Source organism: Pongo pygmaeus, chromosome 1 (genome assembly GCF_028885625.2).
Source record: "Pongo pygmaeus isolate AG05252 chromosome 1, NHGRI_mPonPyg2-v2.0_pri, whole genome shotgun sequence".
Lineage (NCBI taxonomy): Eukaryota > Metazoa > Chordata > Mammalia > Primates > Hominidae > Pongo > Pongo pygmaeus.
Window position 1 is genome coordinate 134,900,066 of NC_072373.2, and position 17,242 is coordinate 134,917,307.

The window sequence follows — 17,242 nt, forward strand, 5'->3', positions numbered from 1 at the left end:
GGTAATTCAGTGGAGAAAAAAAGTCTTTTCAACAAGGTGTGCAAAATTGTACATCAACATCGAGAAAAATGAAATTAAGCAGAGATGTCACACCTTACACAAAAATTAACTCAAAATGGATCACAGACCTAAATGTAAAATGCCAAACTATAAAACTTCCATAAGAAAAAAGGAAAAAAACCTGCATGATCTTGCATTTGGTGGTGGTATTTTAGATACAACACCAAAAGCATCATCCATGGAAGAAAAAGTTGGTTAAGTTGGACTTCATTAAAATTAAAACTTGCTCTGTGAAAGACACTGTTAAAGACAACCACACACTAGGAAAAAATATTTAAAATATACATGTATGATAAAGTACATGTTTACAAAGTACACAAAGAATTCTTAAAAGTCAACAATAAGAAGACAACCCAATTAAAACACTGGTAAAAGAGCATAACAAACACCTCATCAGAAACTATATATAGATGAAAACTAAGCATATAAAAAGATGTTCACTACTGTCATTAGAAAGTGCAAATTGCAGTGGCTCACGCCTGTAATCCCAGCACTTTGGGAGGCTGAGGCGGGTGGATCACCTGAGGTCAGGGGTTTGAAACCAGCCTGGCCAGCTGGGTGCAGTGGCTCACCCCTGTAATCCCAGCACTTTGGGAGGCTGAGGAGCGTGGATCATCAGGTCAGGAGTTCAAGACCAGCCTGGCCAAGATAGTGAAACCCCGTCTCTACTAAAAATACAAAAATTAGCCAGGCATGGTGGCGGGCACCTATAATCCCAGCTACTCAGAGGCTGAGGCAGAGAACTGCTTGAACCCAGGAGGCGGAGGTTGCAATGAGCCGAGATCACACCACCGCACTCCAGCCTGGGCGACAGAGCGAGACTCCATCTCAAAAAAGAAAAGAAAAGAAAAGAAACCAATGTGGCCAAAATGGCGAAACCCCATATCTACTAAAAATACAAAATTAGCTGGGTGTGGTGGAGCATTCTTGTAATCCCAGCTACTTGGGAGGCTGAGGCAGGAGAATCTCTTGAACCTGGGAGGCAGAGGTTGCAGTGAGCCGAAATCGTGCCATTGCACTCCAGCCTAGGCAACAAGAGTGAGACTCCCGTCTCAAAAAAAAGAAAAAAAAAAGAAAGTGCAAATTTTAGCAACAAGATACTATACACACCTATTAAAATATCTAAAATCCCAAAAAATGGACAATAACAATTGCTGGCAAGGGTGTAGAACAAGAGGAACACACATTCATTGCTGCTAGGAATGCAAAATGGTACAACCACTTTAGCAGGCATAAAACTAAACATATTCATAGCACACAAACCAGCAATCACATTCCTAGGTATTTTTCCAACTGATTAAAAAAATGTATGTCCACACAAAAGCTGCATACATGTTTACACCAGCTTTATTCATAACTGCCAACAACTACAAGCCATCAAGAGGGACAAACATTGTAGTACATCCATACAGTGAAATACTACTTAGCAATAAAAATAAACTATCAATCAATGTAACAGCAAGAATGAATCTAAAGTGCTAAGTAAATGAAATCAGTCTGAAAATCCTATACACTGTATGATTCCATTTATAGACATTCTAGAAAAAGCAAAAGTATCAAGACAGAAAACAGAGCAGTGGTTACCAGAGTTTTGGAAAGAGTGGAAGGGGATTGAGTAGGCAAAACAAGGGATATTTTAGGGTGGTGAAACTGTTCTGCATAATACTATAGTGGTGGATACATGACATTATGCACTTATCAAAACCCACAGAAGTGCACAAAAAAGTGAACCTGATGTATGCAAAATTTTAAACAATCAATTAGGAGGTTGGGGGATGCCAGGATGCAATGCAAACAGTGACAAAAGAATCTTAACTGTTACAAATGCATGATGTAACATCCCTGAAAGGAGTAAGGTAGAAAGAGGTGCTGACCTAAGTAACTTCAAAGATGGAGACTGTAAGACAAAGACAAAAGAAACTGTATACAGGCAATGTACTCTAGTTCACGGCAAAAATGATTAACAATTCTGAAACCATTATACATGTATATCAGGACTGAACAAATAAATAGATTTGTTTGATGAAAAATAGTGGGAACCAGGTTTCTCATTGTTGGAGTGAAAGGTTTCAGACAAGCAAGAAGAGGCTAGATTTTTTCCATGAGATACTGGATTAGATTTGGAAACAGTGAACTATTTTAGCTTGATATAGTTATAAATGCATACATACAGAAATAATTATAGATAGGTGTATACACACAGGTCAGCATATTTCCAGGTTCTGTCAGCTGGGAGCCCATAGAAACAATGATGCCTCAGTAACAATGAGCATACATGGCATCCACATGTTGGCTTCTAATACCACTCTCCAATGAAAGAAACTAGGGTTCCTTGAGAAATACCCGATTTGAGGGCTGGGAACAGAGAATACACAATATACAATATGAACCTGTTAGAGTATCATTTAGGGCCAGAGAGCAAGAAAGTGTTCAAAAAACAAAATGATGTTTCTTTATGTCAAAGGAACACAGAAACCAACCAAATGAGCTCTCCAGGTCCAAAACTCACAAATTGAGCAACAAAATAAATAATGTTGTATTGGATTATAACCTAAAGTATAAAATAAACATCCAGAAATCAATATTGATATAAATGAATGAATGAATGAATAGGGGAGAAGAAACAAATCTGTTCCGAATAACTGCAAATAATTTATGTAGAAATCATACCTTCAATAAGGTAAAGCATAAACCCCTACTCCTTAAGTGTGGGCTGTGTATAGTGTAATGTATTGAACTGTTTCCCACTAAATTCTTTTTCTTTTTTTTTTTCCTGAGACAGAGTCTCGCTCTGTCGCCCAGGATGGAGTGCAGTGGCGCGATCTCGGCTCACTGCAAGCTCCGCCTCCCGGGATCACGCCATTCTCCTGCCTCAGCCTCCCCAGTAGCTGGGACTACAGGCGCCCTCCACCACACCCGGCTAATTTTTTGTATTTTTTAGTAGAGACGGGGTTTCACCGTGTTAGCCAGGATGGTCTTGATCTCCTGACCTTGTGATCCACCCGCCTCAGCCTCCCAAAGTGCTGGGATTACAGGCGTGAGCCACTGCGCCCGGCTAAATTCTTATGTTGAAGCCCTAAAGCCCCAAAGTGACTATATTTCAAGATAGGTCCTTTAAGAAGGCAATTAAGGTTAAATAAAGTAACAAGGGTCAGGCCCCAATCCACTAGGACCAGTGCCCTTAAAAGAAGGGAGAGACCAAAGTTCTCCCTCTCTTCCTCCAAGCACACACAGAGAAGAGGCCATGTGAGGACACAGAGAGAAGCTGCCTTCTGCAAGAATAGGAGAGGCGCCTCACCAGAAACCAACCCTGTGGGCACCTTGATCTTGGACTTCCAGCTTCCAGCACTGTGCAAAAACACATTTCTGTTATTTAAGCCACCCAGACTGTGGCATTTTTTATGGCAGCCCCAACAAACTAATACACACAGTGACTTCTTTCCAAAGTGTACAGTGTAGAAGGGGCAGGGGGAAGGCAGGTGTGAGGAATAACTTTAAAATGGAGAAACCGGACAAACAGTACCTCAGGTGAACAAGCTTAACATCAACAATGATTAAGTCATATTCACAGCGTGCAGTCCTAATATGTGTGATGAGAATGGTACTGTCCCCCGGTGGTCTTCCTCCCCAAACCCCATAGCCCCAGTGTAATCATGAGAAAAACATCAGACAAACCCAAATTGAGGGACAGTCTACAAAACACCTGATCAGTACTCCTCAAAACTGTCAAGGTCACCAGAGACAGGGGACATCTGAGAGACGATCACAGCCAATAGTAGCCTAAGCAGACATGAAACTAAATGTAGTGTGGCATTCTGGAAGGGATCCTGGGACAGAAAAGGGGCACTGGGCAAAAACGAAAGAAATCCACACAAAGTATGGACTTTAGTTAACAATAACATATTAACACTGGCTCGCTAATTGTAACAACTGCACCCACTGATCTATGACGCTAACAATAGGGGAAGCTGGGTGTGGGGTACACGGGGACCCTCTGTATCAGCCTTCTGATTTTTCTGTAAATGTAAAACTATTCTAAAGATAAAAAGGTTTTTAAAAAGTCAGTGAACGTTCGCTCTATTCCACTTTTTCTTCCTTAAAAAAACTGCCTTGCCTAATTTTACATCATTTTAGAGATCAAATTGCAAAGGCAGTAAAACATATCTGTGTATCTTAATATTCAACTTAACTGAATTAGTCATGATTAAGCTAAAATTGTTCAACATAAGAAACTAAAAATTAATAGTTAAAAAGCTCGAAAACATTTTATTGAGTGATTAAAATATCAAATAATTTATATAGGATGAGAGATGTATTACATTTTATAAGTTTATGTAGGATAAAAGGGCTAAATTATCTAAGACAATTAAGAAAGACTATTTAGATAGCAATGGCTAAATTAATGAAATAATACTGCAAATAGGAAAAACATCACTAAAGCAATGACATCCACATTCTAATCCAGGTCTCTGATCCTCAAGCCTTCTCTTCTCCAGAGACTTCCCTTCTCCTTCAGCCATTCATTTCTTTGACTACATGGCAGCCCTGGAATTACTCAAGAAATATTATACCTCAGTGAACCCATTCTCTCTAATCATAAGCCTTCCATATTTCTCTTTACCCAATCTCACCTAAACTACTTCTTTGACCTTCAAATCCTCAAATCCCTCTCTATCAGCCTCTATGCTTTCACTTCCTTTCCTACTTAATCCAAACTCCAAGTTAACTTCAGAACACACATCAGCACCCTCCGTTCTCTCGCCACTTCATCTATCTCACCCACTCTGCTGATCTCCAGTGTTTCATCAAGCCAGCTTTCCTTAGGCAATACAGAATGACGTGAAGAGTAGGTAGGGTGCTCTGCAGTCAGGCCGCCTGGGTTGAAAGCCTGGTTCTGCCATGGAGCAACTGTGTGGTCTTAGCTCTCTCTGCTATTGACCTCTATGTTTGTTCTATCTCTATAAATGGGGATAAATGATAGTACCTCCTTTGTGCTATGAAGCTGCCATGACACAGAGTAACAACTCCCCCATACTGTAAATTCAATAAATATCATTACCCACCAATCTTTATTAAGATAAATGGCACAAATATAATTTTAAAAGATTTGAACTTCAGCAGAATTCTCAAACTGGCTCGACGGTCCTTTCATTTAACTCCATAGTTCCCATATAATTGCTTCCAAACCTGTCCTGCCATTCAAGTCAATTCCCTTCCTCATTCACTTTTGTCTCTCAGTCCCATCAGAGCATCTGGTTTCTTACTGAGATATAGTTAATTCTTGAGCAACGCCAGGGTTAGGGGTGCTGACTCCCCACACAGTTGAAAATTGCTTGAATTTTGACTTGCCCAAACACCTGATTGTTGACCAGAAGCCTTACCTTCTATAACTATCTTCTATAGTTACAGAAACATTACTATATAATGTTATTTGCATTATATACTATATTCTTACAATAAAGTAAGCGAGAGAAAAATGTTATTTTCTAGAGAAAAGAAAATCATAAAGAAAAGAAAATATATGTACTATTAAGTGAAAGTGGATTTTGTAAAGGTCTTCATTCTTGTCGCCTTCACGTTAACTAGCCTTGAGTAAGAGGAAGAGTTGGACTTGCTGTCACAAGGGTGGCAGAGGTGGAAGAGGTGACGAAGTTGGAAGGAAAGGCAGGCACACTTACTGCAAATTTTATTGAAAAAAATCAGGATGTGGAGAAATAGGAACACTTTTACACTGTTGGTGGGACTGTAAACTAGTTCAACCCTTGTGGAAGTCAGTGTGACGATTCCTCAGGGATCTAGAACTAGAAATTCCATTTGACCCAGCCATCCCATTACTGGGTATATACCCAAAGGACGATAAATCATGCTGCTATAAAGACACATGCACACGTATGTTTATTGCCGCATTATTCACAATAGCAAAGACTTGGAACCAACCCAAATGTCCAACAATGATAGAGTGGATTAAGAAAATGTGGCACATATACACCATGGAATACTATGCAGCCATAAAAAATGATGAGTTCGTGTCCTTTGTAGGGACATGGATGAAATTGGAAATCATCATTCTCAGTAAACTATGGCAAGAACAAAAAACCAAACACCGCATATTCTCACTCATAGGTGGGAACTGAACAATGAAAACACATGGACACAGGAAGGGGAACATCAGACTTCAGGGACTGTTGTGGGGTGGGGGGAGGGGGGAGGGATAGCATTGGGAGATATACCTAATGCTAGATGACGAGTTGGTGGGTGCAGCGCACCAGCATGGCACATGTATACATATGTAACTTACCTGCACGTTGCGCACATGTACCATAGAGCCTAAAGTATAATAATAATAATAGTAATAATAATAAAAAATAAAAAATAAAATAAAATAAATAAATAAATAAATAAATAAATAAAAAAGAAAAGCTCCCAGGTCCTACAATAGAGAAGGCATGGTAGGTCACACAAAGAGTTCGAAATTTATCTTCATAATGGTGAAGCCCAATGAAGAGTACTAATGTAGAATAGAAATGACAAGAGAGATATATTTGGAGAAGCCCATCTACATTGATTCTTTTGGTAGTAAGGAACATTAGATTTCAAGTTTGTAGCTCAGAAATGAAGTACTTTTGCAAAGATCCCACAGATTCTAAGGTTTAAGTCAAAATTCTATGATGAAATGCAATAAATCAAAACATTTATGTTAGAAATCAAAAGTATTTTGTGCCACTTATTTATATTTATCTAGATTTATAATGTTATCTAAAGTCTTCTGTATGTTTCTAATCAATGTCATTGAACATCTTTAGTTGAAGCAGACATTTGAAGACTGAAACAATTCAGGAAACGGATTGTCTTCTTTGCAACATTCCATTTTAGGATACATTGTTTTAGACACATATAAGACGAATTTTAGCTGAAGGACAAATGAATCACATGTGATAGTTGTTTCAAATGTTCAGCATAGACACCACTTATTGTCGTATAAAAAAGGACTTTAATTTTGAGGAATTTGGAATCCCAGAGCTTAGAAGATCACCTTAGTCCTCTAAACTCGAGCATTCCTGTGATGAAAATGGGCATGGTTTAAGAAGTAGAAAGGGAAAACAGGGAAAAAAGAAAGACAGGGAAGTAGAAGAAAACAGGGTTACACAGAAAAGGTAAAAGGGGGAAAATTAATGATTACTTTCTCAATAACTTGTCTCTCTCTAATACTTTGAAATGTCTTCAAGTCTTCCCGTAGCTCATAAAATGTCTTGATAATCCTTTTTTTCACTGAGGTGTGTCCGTGGGTCTGTTCCCAGGTTTTATCATTTGTCAAACCTCTCAACATCCATATCTCTATTGTGCAATTATAGGATATCTCCAGGAGGGATGAAACTTCATCTAACTGGATGGATTTTCCACTTATCACTTAAGCAGGAATTTAATGGTAATTTTCAGGATTTTCTGCATCCTTAGAAGTATTACTCTATTTGCTTTCTAGAAGTGGTTGTAATAGAATATTTATATGGTGAAAAATTAATTTTGGTGTGTATCTAGGCAAAACTGGAAATATTCTACAGAATTCTGGTATTTTTTCAAGTGTAATTGTAAAGAATTAATTGACGGTATCTTGCTTAAACAGTTATATTCATGTCAACCATTTAGTCACGGTTTTAACTACTTAAGCAAAAATTTTTTAATTAGTAAAATCATATTGTGCCTTTTATTAGTTTATTTTGGCCACAGCTAGAATTTGAAAGTATGGCTTCAAATATGACTTGAAAACACTAATAATAATGTACCAAAATTTAACATAGTTTACCATCTAAAAATATATGATATCCACATGAAACATATAAAATAGTTTTCATAATATTAAATAAAGCTTAATATGATCTAATACACACTATTTGCCAATCTTATCAGAGTTAAAAATAGAATAACAGAACTGGTAGTTATCCATGTTAAACTCTAAATACAAGTTTGAATATTCTCTGTGATCTTGAGATTTAAATAAACTATTTATAATACATTCCTGCTGACAAGAGTCCATGTCTCTGAATCGAGACCTCAAAGCAGATATATGGTCCCAGCTGCCAAAAAGTGACAGAGAATTTTGGACATTCCACATGTCCAAATGATGGCTTCATCTTACTTTACAACATCTGCTTTTGGTAAAGTTCTTGTAGTCTTGTACGTTGCAGATATTTCAGAGAAGAGAGAGAACTCTGGTCAAAGCAGAATTATCTGTAATTTTGATATAAATTATGTTTAAGAGCCCAATATTTCTGTGTATGTAACCATTAAGTGATTAATTGTTTACTTAAAAATACTATTCCTTTGTGTGCTACCTCCAAAGTCCTCAGTCTCAGTAAACTCATAGGTTAATGGTGGCATTCCACTTGTAAACAGAAAATTACAATACTAGAGCTTTGTACAAGGTACCATGGCAGCAGAGAGAAGGAGTGTCTAGATTGGTTCAATAAATAATTTCTGGAAAAGATAACCTAAAACAAAAAAATACAACAAAAAATGGATTCATATAAACTCAAGCAAGAGACCTTTGGCAACATCTAGTTCAGCCTCATTTTATAGACAAGAACATTGATGTTTAAGAAAGATAAAACACTATGTTACTTAACATAGAAATTAATGCTGGAACTCAGAAATATACTACTAATTTAGTTCTCTTGAATCTCTCTGTACTTAATGATCAGTTTCTTGAGTCGCACTGCCCAGACCTAACTTCTAAACAGATTACTCCATCTTGTGTTGGTGCCTGGTCCAATCATCAGTGGTCAACTAAGGGTGGGATCACGTCATACAAAAATAGCTGAATCCTACCCTATTGTTGGTAGGTGGTACTCAGACAAAGGATTAGATGAATACATAGAATTGTCTACCACAGAAAGAATTTTACCACCATATTTGCCTTAAGAACTTTTGATTACCAAGTCAGAAATTTGTCTTCTATATATCAAGAAGGCAAAAGTCAAGAAGATTTTCAAGCAGAATGGAAGAACTTCATGAAAGTGAAGGCTCTTGAGGAAAGACCTTGTCAAGCTGCAGAGGACTGTATCCATTGCAAGAAATCACTCTGTGTATGGCAGAGAAGAAAGTTTTTGCAAAGGACAAATTGATGTCTCAGAAGAAAATTCTAGTTTTGCTTTAGGAAGTTTGCTTACAGTTGCTTAGCAGAGGAGAATGGTTGAACAGAGGAGAGAGAGAGAGAGAGGCAGAGAGAGAGAGAGAGAGAACAGAGAGAGAATGACAAGAAAGAAAGAGCGGGAGGGAAAAAAGGAAGGAAGGAGAAAGAGAAGAAAGAGGGAGATGAGGAAGGAAGAGAGGAAGGAAGAGAGAAGAAAGAAAAACAAAAGAAGAAAGACAGAGAGAGAAAGAAAGAAAGAGAGAGAACCAAAGAGAGAGAAAGAGAAGAAAGAGAGAGAAAGATAAAAGAGAGACGGAAGGAAGAAGGAAGGAAGGAAGGGAAGAAGGGAGCGAAGGAGGGAGGGAGGGAGGGAGGGAGAAAGGAAGAAAAGAAAGAGAGGCAGGCCAGAATGGGATTATGAGGGTCTAATACAATAGGCTACTGAATGAGATGTGATGGGGAAAGCAAGTGAAAGCTGCATGCAGCTTATCAGAATCAAAAAACAAGGTAATCAGAAACAGCAACAGCAATAAACCCTTATGGCTAGGGACTCCAGCATTGCTACAATTCTCAGAGAAAATACCTGAGATAATTTATTATCCAGACATCTGAAACCATCTGTGCATCATATTGAGGGCATATCCTGGTTGAACAATGGTAACATAAGAATTAATGAAGTATTTTCCTTTGTAAATGAAATACTGATGACTATATGTGATATAACAGAAAAGTAGATGCCACTTATTGTGACAATGATTGAGAAAAACAAGCAACATGAGCATGCTGTTTTTTACACAAGAAGATAGTGCTATGAGCTCATTGTAAGATATATGTCTGCCTGGTGTTGTTTTTATAAAGAAATCAAAAAGCAAAGGAGGTTGAATGTCTCCTGGATCCAAACAAAAATAATAAATAAATTCTAGAGCTCGTTAAAAAAAAAAAAAAAAAAAAGAAAAAAATCAATGTGTCAGTGGACTCATACAGTTCAAACCCATGTTGCTCGGGAGTCAACTGCATTAGAGTCCATCAACCATGAATTCCTTCCACTCTGACCCCAAGATCTCAAAACTTCTTCTCAGGCACCTTTACCTTTCAACTCAGAGAAGAATCCTCACCTTCTAGGATTTATTCAATAAACTACCCTGCCTTCCCTTGTTCTATCAAGTTCCCCTTCTATAAATTGATTCTTCTTTTACCAACATGCTCAATTCCTGCTAATCCAAAAACCTCCCCTCCACTGGTTCTCTTCTCTGCCAATTTTTTGAAAGGAGAGTCAGACATATTCACAGACATTCTTACTACACTCCCAAACCCAAGACGATATGACTGCAACTCTACAAAAGAAATTGGTCAGTTAAATATGTGCACATGTACCCTAAAACTTAAAGTATAATTAAAAAAAAAAAAGAAAAAAAAGAAATTGGTCACCCATAGCTTCCTCATAACCATAGTGTTAGCTTCTGCCAATTTTTCCATCTAACCAGTGCCTGGTCTTTAAACCAGTTTCTTTCAAAGGAAAGAACCCAAATATTAATTCAAGGTGAAATAATATTTACATAACTGTCCTCCTTACCTCCCTCTTCCATAGCAGAAAGATCACTTACTTTGTTGGAATCCACCTCTTCTTACCTAATTAGAACATTCTTTCATTCTAGCAAATAAAGGCGAACAGTTTGTGAAGGTATGTACTGAATCTGAGAGGAAAGAGGGGAAGGGAGGAAAACATGCATGTGGGAAGGAAGGAAAGAAGAAGAAGAACACTTTCTTTTACCCACCATTTACTGTTATTACTAAGACAAGCATAAAAGACAGCAAATTGTATGTATTTATTAATACAATCCTCCCTTGACTCCAGAGAGAAAATCCTAATTTTGGTCATTTAGCAATTATTCCTCCTCCTACCCTTCCAAAGGAACTTGAACCTTCCCATTAAGTTTACTGGGAGTTAATTGCGTAGAGGTATCGTACTCACTAAAAATTGTGTAAAAACTAGAAAAAGTGTAAAAACTAGGAATTATTTGCTCTAATTCACATTTGGAAAAAGGATGGAGGGCTATTTGCAGGCACAGAAAAAAAAAGTGAGAAAAGAGGACAGGGACAAATAATTGATCCTTAATGGCACTGGTTTGTTGAGTTTTAGAGGAGTTGAGAGTCAGAAGTTTGAGAGAGCCTTAGGAAAGCTGTGGGGTCAAGATATTGTGAGTCCAAGAGGAATGAAGAGAATTTTAAGAAGTGCTGTTGTGAGTAACAAACTGGATCTTTGTTGACATCCCTGGAAAAACTCCAATAAGGATTTGGATGCTGTACTGTTTCTGGAACTCTGTGAAGGGACTGGGCTGTAAGCTGACTCTACTTACATCTTAGTTGCAAATGTAATTTCTTCAGGCATGTAAACATTTGTATTTAATAAATATTAACCCTGGAAGGTTAGGAATTTAAGAACTGAATTTTAGACAAGTTTCCCTCCAGCTCCATATTATTTTGGTTCAGCTACTACTCCTAAATTATTCCCTCATTATATCTACTCTTCTTTCTCTGATTCTCCAATCTTGTTTTTTTGTTTTTTTGTTTTTGTTTTTTATGTTGTTGTTTTTTGAGACGGAGTCTTGCTCTGTCGCCAGGCTGGAGTGCAGTGGTGCCATCTCGGCTCACTGCAATCTCCGCCTCCAGGGTTCAAGCGATTCTCCTGCCTCAGCCTCCTGAGTAGCTGGGACTATGCACCACCACACCCAGCTAATTTTTTTTTGTACTTTTAGTAGAGACGGGGTTTCACTATGTTGGCCAGGATGGTCTCGATCTCCTCCTGACCTTGTGATCCACTCGCCTTGGCCTCCCAAAGTGCTGGGATTACAGGCGTGAGCCACCACGCCTGGCTGATTTTCCAGTCTTAAACATTTAACTCTAATCTTCTAAATATATCTTTTCTCACAGGTTAAAATATCACCTTATTCTGATCATCCCAACATTCCTCTCTCGAGCTCTCACTAAATTTCCACTCAGATGCTCTGTTTGTCCTCTTATCCAATATCTCTGCACTAAATTTGTCACCTTCCCTCCGAGTCTTCCTAATTCCCTGTCACTTTTGATGGGCACATTTCTCTCGGTCCAATATAGGATTTGTCTTAAACTTGTCCATATTCTCTAATTTTTTATCCATTCATTGCCAATTTCATTTCATTTCTTCAAAATCTCTATTTTGTCATCTCTCTAGTCCCACAGCTTAATATGGACTCCTATTTACTTTCTGAACTAATAAAATTATACTGTCCATTCACACAACTAAGAACTGGGTAACCTAACCCAAACTTTTGTCTCCAGTGTTACAGTCTATCCTACAAATATCAAAAGTTATAACCACTCAGTGCTCTTTCCAGAAAGTCTTTCTCCACTATAATCTCACTGTCTACTGGGTCAAGTTCAATCAGCTCTCCCAGACACTCAACATCCTCTACATCTATCCACCCTACTCCTAAGACATACTCTTTGATCCTACACTTTCTCTTTCCCATAGCATGTTTATTTCACTTTTCAAAATCCTATGCTGATTCTTTTCTTCTTGAATGACGGCCCTTCCCTCTCTATCCACTTCTTTAAAAAAAAAGTCCTAAAACATTTCAAAAGTGTATGCCACGTTCTCCGTGAAGCCTTACATGACAAATATCAATCAATGATAGGTCTTAAAATGTGGTTTATGGGAGGTCTTCAAGATACAATTATTTTAATAATAGTATTAAAACATTATTTGCCTTTTTCATTGTGCTGACTTCTATACTGATAGTGTAAAGTGCTAGTAAATAAAACTGTTGGCATCTTAGCACAAATAAAGAAATGGTATTAGTAGCCACTGTATCCTTTCCCACCACACACTTGTTTGCAGTTAAAAACAAAACCAGAAAAAAGAAGTTTCAGTTAGAAATGCCCTTAATGAAGCAGTAAGAATTATTTATTATTTTTATTAAATGACTTCTGAGTATGTGTCTTTTTAATATTCTGTATGATAAAATGGGAAGTACACATAAGGCATTTCTGCTACAAAGTAAAATGGTTTTCTTGAGGAAAAACCCTCAAGTGATGGTTTAAATTGTAAGCTAAACTACCAGGTTCTTCCACAGAATGCCATTTTTACTTGAAAAAAAAACACAATAAACTACGATTGCTTGAGCCATCTGGCAGGCACTCTCTCAAAAATAAAAAAAAAGTGGGCTTGTCACATAAAGAAAAGCAACTGACAGTTTTGATGCCAACAACAAAATTTGAACTTTCAAATGAAAATCAGAATATTGGAAAATTTGTATCTGCAACTGTGAGCTTGACAGCCTCTCAATACTTAAAGACTTTTCTAATGAGATCTGCAGTGATATTTTAAATGTCATCTAATAAATGTTCAACATTTAGAAGACCTACATAACTCAATGAGCCAGTATTTTCCCAATGACCAAGACATGATGAATCAAAATTATGCATATGTAAAAGATTGAAGGCCTGCCAGGTGCGGTGGCTCACGCCTGTAATCCCAGCACTTTGGGATGCCGAGGCGGGTGGATCACAAGGTCAGGAGTTCAAGACCAGCCTGGCCAACATAGTGAAACCCCGTCTCTACTAAACATACAAAAAATTAGCCGGGCGTGGTGGCAGGTGCCTGTAATCCCAGCTATTCAGGGAGGCTGAGGCAGGAGAATTGCTTGAACCTGGGAGGCGGAGGTTGCAGTGAGCCAAGATCGCACCACTGCACTCCAGCCCAGGTGACAATGCGAGACTCCATCTCAAATAAATACATACATACATAAATAAATAAATAAATAAATAAATAAACAAATTTAAAAAAACTTTAAAGCCCAAGAAAGGCCAATGAATTTTAATATAGCAGAGTATGAAAAGTTCATTGATATGGTTTCAGATTTCACATTTACTTACCCTTTAAGAAACTACCTCTTGGTATATTTTGATGACGTATTAAGGAATATCCACAATTATTAGTATTTGAAAAGGCCACTAAAATACTTTTTTTCTATTGCGTAATTAACTCTGAGAGGCCAGATATTTTTCATATGCTTCAAACACTACATATCACAACAGACTGAAAACAGAAGCCAATCTGAGAATCCAGCTGAATTCTATCATTCCAGATATTAAAGAGATTTGCAAAAATGTAAAACAATGACACTGTTCGTACTGTTTTTTTTGTTTGTTTGTTTTGGCAATGCAGTTATTTTTCATACACACACAAATATTGTGTTAACATGGAATATTACTGTTAATATTCAATGAGGTAATAATTTTTTGTTTTTTTCTGAGACAAAGTCTCACTCTATCACCCAGGATGGAGTACAGTAGCATGATCTCGGCTCACTGCAACCTCCACCAACCGGGTCCAAGTAATTCTACTGCCTCAGCGTCCCGAGTAGTTGGGACTACAGGCATGCGCCACCACGCCCAGCTAATTTTTGTATTTTTAGTAGAAAAAAGAAAAAATTGTATTTTATATTTTTAGGTACTATTTTCTCAAACACAGACATGAAGCCAGACACTATATCTAAAGCTCCTTGAAGTCACAGAATGGGACATTTAGGTACTGAAGAGGTATTTAATAAATATTGAATGAACATATTAAGAAACACAGGTGCAAAGCTTTTACAAGGTATTCAATTTCAATATCAATTCATAAAATATGTCCTCAAAAACAATTAAGAGCATTTAGGCAAGAAAGAAGTTAGCACCATTAAATTACTTTATATAAAAGAAACCTGCGTGTGGGCATAACTCAGCAGCAGAAATTTCACTGAAGCCCAGGTGTCTAAACTACTTCAGTATTTTTTCACTCTATACCCCAGCACATGTATGCCATGTGCCTTCTTATATACAAAGCTCTAAAATGGAGAGAAAATAAAAATACTTCAAATTAAAAAAGAAAACAACTAAACTATGGAAACTCTGACAGAAGCTGTGCTCAATTTGTTACAATCTCCTTACTGCCCAATGATACCATTTCTTATTCATATTCTAACACCAGTTCTCATTTTCTTAACAGGAAGGATTCAAAGCTTTTAGATAAAGGTACAGTATAATTTTTTATTATAAAATTATAAAATTAGACTATCTCTAATTTTATAATTTTTCTAAAAGAGTTTCAAACAAAAACAAATGGAGGTGCCTATTAGTGTCAAAGGTAGCTTTATCCTGCTTCAAAATCTCATAATCAGAATCATATTCAAGAGATAGAATTAGCTAAAGCTTAACTTATCACCTCTTGGGAGTCAATCATTCAAAAAGCAATCAAATGGCTACTACATGCCAGATAATGTGTGGACACTGGACCATGCAAAGTTTAACAAAATTTGGCCCTTGATCTAATGAGATGTAAAGACAAATAGGAAACATAAAAAAGACAGAACTTTGCAATAAAATACATTAAGTATAGTAATATACACATATGTTGCTATTATGAAAGGATATGTAAGAGGCACCCAACTCAGCCTGGAAAGAGATGGGTTTTAGTGATGGAAATTATCCCTGGGTTGAGTTCTAAATAACAAGAGGACAGGAGGCATTGCCAGTAGATGGACAAGCTGGTGTGAGATGAGAGTTTGAGGGGCCATGTGTCAGAAGGAGATAAGACAGCTCTTCTTGCAGAGCTTTCTGTGTCACACTGAGAGCTCATATTTTATCCTATAAGCAGCCAGAGCCACTGAGAAGTTTTAACCAAGGAAGCTGCATATTTTTTTCTTCTTAAGCTATGTCGTATGCTCCTACAAAGCCATATATTTCTTTATTGTGAAAGATAATAATATAGAAGAGAGATGATAGGAGACAGGAGATGGTCTGTGACAAGGGCTGGAAAACTATTTCCATAAAGAGCCAGACAGTGAACATTAAAGCAGTAGCTGTTGGAGGCCATCTGTTCTCTGTCAGAACTACGCAATTCTGCCATGGTAGAATTAAAGCAATCATGGCAGAAAAGTGAACATGGCTGTGCTCCAGTATAACTTTGTTTACAAAAACAGGCAGCGGGTCTGGCCCATGAGCCATGCATGGTTTGCCAGCATGGCCTAGAGCCCCACTGACCAAAAGAACTTTCCACAATAATGAAAATGTTCTACAAAAGGTGTGTTGCTCACACATACCTGTAGGTTCCGTGTATGGCCACATGGAGCCATAAAGCACTAGAAATACCAGAAGTTAGACTAAGGAATTGAATTTTTAATTTTATTTCCTTTAAATGATTTAAATGTAAATATTCATACATGGCTTGTGGTTACTCTACCAAACAGTACAGAGTTAGAAACTGGTAAGGTAGCCAGCAAGAGATGGTGAACTAGGGCACTGAACGTAGAGACAGAGAAGAGGTGGTAAAGGTGACAAATATTAGGAGGTGATATGGTAGAACCTAATGCTGGACCAAATATAGTGAGGGAGAAATAGTCAAAAACACTTCACCCATGTTGAGCAGCAGTAACCAAGTGGACAGCTGGGCCGTGCACTGAGTATAGAGGGAAATATGTTGTGTTACTTTACACATGTTGATTCAACGTGCCACCTAAGAGAATAAAACACTTGACTATAATACAAAGAAATAGGTAATATTAAATATGTTCTTTTCATAGATAAAATGACTATAATACAGGAATATTAAGTAACTTGTCCAAGGTCATTGCAACTTGAGTTTATCTGATTCCAAAACTAAGGCACAGTCCCTTACACCAAGATGAGTAAATAGTTAAGAGCTGACACCTTGGGAGGAAATAACTCACCCAGAGAGAAGCAGGGAGAATATTAGTGAGAATGTCTCAAAAAAAAAAAAAAAAAAAAAAAGGCTGGGCATGGTGGCTCACGCCTGTAATCCCAGCATTTTGGGAGGCCGAGGTGGGTGGATCACCTGAGGTCAGGAGTTCGAGACCAGCCTGGCCAACATGGCCAAACCCCATCTCTACTAAAAATACAAAAATTAGCCAGGTGAGGTGGCAGCGGATGCCTGTAATCCCAGCTACTCAGGAGGCTGAGGCAGGAGAACCGTTTGAACCTGGGAGGTTGGGGTTGCAGTGAGCCAAGATCACACCA

General features: G+C 37.7%; 1 protein-coding gene and 1 long non-coding RNA gene across 11 annotated transcripts in view; one reads left to right on the plus strand and one right to left on the minus strand.

Moving 5' to 3' along the window:
* Positions 1–17,242, minus strand: part of TLCD4 (TLC domain containing 4) — a 178,809-nt gene that overhangs the window by 64,497 nt on the left and 97,070 nt on the right. The gene's annotated exons all lie outside the window — the stretch shown is intronic.
* LOC129035455 (uncharacterized) overlaps positions 1–17,242 on the plus strand; it is a 76,667-nt gene that overhangs the window by 44,142 nt on the left and 15,283 nt on the right. The window contains exon 4 of one of the 2 annotated variants that reach the window (XR_008502196.2): positions 15,216–15,241. The exons of the other annotated variant lie outside the window; for it this stretch is intronic. This is a non-coding gene — a long non-coding RNA (uncharacterized LOC129035455). Of the gene's footprint in view, positions 1–15,215; positions 15,242–17,242 lie in introns of those variants that run through there. 2 annotated transcript variants of the gene reach the window in all.